Here is a 5000-nt window from a genome sequence, read left to right as displayed (position 1 = left end):
CGGCGAACAGCGAGCGAAGCGAGAGGCAGCACCGTCCCTGCTATACGAAAGCCCCATCCAGCCCTGTGCCACCCGGGGGGTTCCAGGGTGCTGAGATGGCTGACGTTTTGCTCCGCTCACGACGGTCACCGCACCACGCAAGAACAGGCCAAAAACTGGCCAAAACAGCCCAAAAACGGGCCAAAACTGGCCATTTTTGGCTGCGCGAGCGAGCGGCGAGCGGCGAACAGCGAGCGAAGCGAGAGGCAGCACCGTCCCTGCTATACGAAAGCCCCATCCAGCCCTGTGCCACCCGGGGGGTTCCAGGGTGCTGAGATGGCTGACGTTTTGCTCCGCTCTCGACGGTCACCGCGCAATGCAAGAACAGGCCAAAAACTGGCCAAAACGGCCCAAAAACGGGCCAAAACTGGCCATTTTTGGCTGCGCGAGCGGCGAGCGGCGGACAGCGAGCGAAGCGAGAGGCAGCACCGTCCCTGCTATACGAAAGCCCCATCCAGCCCTGTGCCACCCGGGGGGTTCCAGGGTGCTGAGATGGCTGACGTTTTGCTCCGCTCTCGACGGTCACCGCGCAATGCAAGAACAGGCCAAAAACTGGCCAAAACGGCCCAAAAACGGGCCAAAACTGGCCATTTTTGGCTGCGCGAGCGAGCGGCGAGCGGCGGACAGCGAGCGAAGCGAGAGGCAGCACCGTCCCTGCTATACGAAAGCCCCATCCAGCCCTGTGCCACCCGGGGGGTTCCAGGGTGCTGAGATGGCTGACGTTTTGCTCCGCTCTCGACGGTCACCGCGCAATGCAAGAACAGGCCAAAAACTGGCCAAAACGGCCCAAAAACGGGCCAAAACTGGCCATTTTTGGCTGCACGAGCGAGCGGCGAGCGGCGGACAGCGAGCGAAGCGAGAGGCAGCACCGTCCCTGCTATACGAAAGCCCCATCCAGCCCTGTGCCACCCGGGGGGTTCCAGGGTGCTGAGATGGCTGACGTTTTGCTCCGCTCTCGACGGTCACCGCGCAATGCAAGAACAGGCCAAAAACTGGCCAAAACGGCCCAAAAACGGGCCAAAACTGGCCATTTTTGGCTGCACGAGCGAGCGGCGAGCGGCGGACAGCGAGCGAAGCGAGAGGCAGCACCGTCCCTGCTATACGAAAGCCCCATCCAGCCCTGTGCCACCCGGGGGGTTCCAGGGTGCTGAGATGGCTGACGTTTTGCTCCGCTCTCGACGGTCACCGCGCAATGCAAGAACAGGCCAAAAACTGGCCAAAACGGCCCAAAAACGGGCCAAAACTGGCCATTTTTGGCTGCACGAGCGAGCGGCGAGCGGCGGACAGCGAGCGAAGCGAGAGGCAGCACCGTCCCTGCTATACGAAAGCCCCATCCAGCCCTGTGCCACCCGGGGGGTTCCAGGGTGCTGAGATGGCTGACGTTTTGCTCCGCTCTCGACGGTCACCGCGCAATGCAAGAACAGGCCAAAAACTGGCCAAAACGGCCCAAAAACGGGCCAAAACTGGCCATTTTTGGCTGCGCGAGCGAGCGGCGAGCGGCGGACAGCGAGCGAAGCGAGAGGCAGCACCGTCCCTGCTATACGAAAGCCCCATCCAGCCCTGTGCCACCCGGGGGGTTCCAGGGTGCTGAGATGGCTGACGTTTTGCTCCGCTCTCGACGGTCACCGCGCAATGCAAGAACAGGCCAAAAACTGGCCAAAACGGCCCAAAAACGGGCCAAAACTGGCCATTTTTGGCTGCACGAGCGAGCGGCGAGCGGCGGACAGCGAGCGAAGCGAGAGGCAGCACCGTCCCTGCTATACGAAAGCCCCATCCAGCCCTGTGCCACCCGGGGGGTTCCAGGGTGCTGAGATGGCTGACGTTTTGCTCCGCTCTCGACGGTCACCGCGCAATGCAAGAACAGGCCAAAAACTGGCCAAAACGGCCCAAAAACGGGCCAAAACTGGCCATTTTTGGCTGCACGAGCGAGCGGCGAGCGGCGGACAGCGAGCGAAGCGAGAGGCAGCACCGTCCCTGCTATACGAAAGCCCCATCCAGCCCTGTGCCACCCGGGGGGTTCCAGGGTGCTGAGATGGCTGACGTTTTGCTCCGCTCTCGACGGTCACCGCGCAATGCAAGAACAGGCCAAAAACTGGCCAAAACGGCCCAAAAACGGGCCAAAACTGGCCATTTTTGGCTGCACGAGCGAGCGGCGAGCGGCGGACAGCGAGCGAAGCGAGAGGCAGCACCGTCCCTGCTATACGAAAGCCCCATCCAGCCCTGTGCCACCCGGGGGGTTCCAGGGTGCTGAGATGGCTGACGTTTTGCTCCGCTCTCGACGGTCACCGCGCAATGCAAGAACAGGCCAAAAACTGGCCAAAACGGCCCAAAAACGGGCCAAAACTGGCCATTTTTGGCTGCGCGAGCGAGCGGCGAGCGGCGGACAGCGAGCGAAGCGAGAGGCAGCACCGTCCCTGCTATACGAAAGCCCCATCCAGCCCTGTGCCACCCGGGGGGTTCCAGGGTGCTGAGATGGCTGACGTTTTGCTCCGCTCTCGACGGTCACCGCGCAATGCAAGAACAGGCCAAAAACTGGCCAAAACGGCCCAAAAACGGGCCAAAACTGGCCATTTTTGGCTGCACGAGCGAGCGGCGAGCGGCGGACAGCGAGCGAAGCGAGAGGCAGCACCGTCCCTGCTATACGAAAGCCCCATCCAGCCCTGTGCCACCCGGGGGGTTCCAGGGTGCTGAGATGGCTGACGTTTTGCTCCGCTCTCGACGGTCACCGCGCAATGCAAGAACAGGCCAAAAACTGGCCAAAACGGCCCAAAAACGGGCCAAAACTGGCCATTTTTGGCTGCACGAGCGAGCGGCGAGCGGCGGACAGCGAGCGAAGCGAGAGGCAGCACCGTCCCTGCTATACGAAAGCCCCATCCAGCCCTGTGCCACCCGGGGGGTTCCAGGGTGCTGAGATGGCTGACGTTTTGCTCCGCTCTCGACGGTCACCGCGCAATGCAAGAACAGGCCAAAAACTGGCCAAAACGGCCCAAAAACGGGCCAAAACTGGCCATTTTTGGCTGCACGAGCGAGCGGCGAGCGGCGGACAGCGAGCGAAGCGAGAGGCAGCACCGTCCCTGCTATACGAAAGCCCCATCCAGCCCTGTGCCACCCGGGGGGTTCCAGGGTGCTGAGATGGCTGACGTTTTGCTCCGCTCTCGACGGTCACCGCGCAATGCAAGAACAGGCCAAAAACTGGCCAAAACGGCCCAAAAACGGGCCAAAACTGGCCATTTTTGGCTGCACGAGCGAGCGGCGAGCGGCGGACAGCGAGCGAAGCGAGAGGCAGCACCGTCCCTGCTATACGAAAGCCCCATCCAGCCCTGTGCCACCCGGGGGGTTCCAGGGTGCTGAGATGGCTGACGTTTTGCTCCGCTCTCGACGGTCACCGCGCAATGCAAGAACAGGCCAAAAACTGGCCAAAACGGCCCAAAAACGGGCCAAAACTGGCCATTTTTGGCTGCACGAGCGAGCGGCGAGCGGCGGACAGCGAGCGAAGCGAGAGGCAGCACCGTCCCTGCTATACGAAAGCCCCATCCAGCCCTGTGCCACCCGGGGGGTTCCAGGGTGCTGAGATGGCTGACGTTTTGCTCCGCTCTCGACGGTCACCGCGCAATGCAAGAACAGGCCAAAAACTGGCCAAAACGGCCCAAAAACGGGCCAAAACTGGCCATTTTTGGCTGCACGAGCGAGCGGCGAGCGGCGGACAGCGAGCGAAGCGAGAGGCAGCACCGTCCCTGCTATACGAAAGCCCCATCCAGCCCTGTGCCACCCGGGGGGTTCCAGGGTGCTGAGATGGCTGACGTTTTGCTCCGCTCTCGACGGTCACCGCGCAATGCAAGAACAGGCCAAAAACTGGCCAAAACGGCCCAAAAACGGGCCAAAACTGGCCATTTTTGGCTGCACGAGCGAGCGGCGAGCGGCGGACAGCGAGCGAAGCGAGAGGCAGCACCGTCCCTGCTATACGAAAGCCCCATCCAGCCCTGTGCCACCCGGGGGGTTCCAGGGTGCTGAGATGGCTGACGTTTTGCTCCGCTCTCGACGGTCACCGCGCAATGCAAGAACAGGCCAAAAACTGGCCAAAACGGCCCAAAAACGGGCCAAAACTGGCCATTTTTGGCTGCACGAGCGAGCGGCGAGCGGCGGACAGCGAGCGAAGCGAGAGGCAGCACCGTCCCTGCTATACGAAAGCCCCATCCAGCCCTGTGCCACCCGGGGGGTTCCAGGGTGCTGAGATGGCTGACGTTTTGCTCCGCTCTCGACGGTCACCGCGCAATGCAAGAACAGGCCAAAAACTGGCCAAAACGGCCCAAAAACGGGCCAAAACTGGCCATTTTTGGCTGCGCGAGCGAGCGGCGAGCGGCGGACAGCGAGCGAAGCGAGAGGCAGCACCGTCCCTGCTATATACGAAAGCCCCATCCAGCCCTGTGCCACCCGGGGGGTTCCAGGGTGCTGAGATGGCTGACGTTTTGCTCCGCTCACGACGGTCACCGCACCACGCAAGAACGGACCATAAACAGGCCAAAACAGCCCAAAAACGGGCCAAAACTGGTCATTTTTGGCTGCGCGAGCGAGCGGCGAGCGGCGAACAGCGAGCGAAGCGTGAGGCAGCACCGTCCCTGCTATACGAAAGCCCCATCCAGCCCTGTGCCACCCGGGGGGTTCCAGGGTGCTGAGATGGCTGACGTTTTGCTCCGCTCACGACGGTCACCGCGCCATGCAAGAACGGACCAAAAACAGGCCAAAACAGCCCAAAAACGGGCCAAAACTGGCCATTTTTGGCTGAGCGAGCGAGCGGTGAGCGGCGAACAGCGAGCGAAGCGAGAGGCAGCACCGTCCCTGCTATACGAAAGCCCCATCCAGCCCTGTGCCACCCGGGGGGTTCCAGGGTGCTGAGATGGCTGACGTTTTGCTCCGCTCACGACGGTCGCCGTGCCACGCAAGAACGGACCAAAAACAGGCCA

This window comes from Musa acuminata, unplaced genomic scaffold (genome assembly GCF_036884655.1).
Source record: "Musa acuminata AAA Group cultivar baxijiao unplaced genomic scaffold, Cavendish_Baxijiao_AAA HiC_scaffold_1126, whole genome shotgun sequence".
Lineage (NCBI taxonomy): Eukaryota > Viridiplantae > Streptophyta > Magnoliopsida > Zingiberales > Musaceae > Musa > Musa acuminata.
This window is presented reverse-complemented; position numbering follows the sequence as displayed.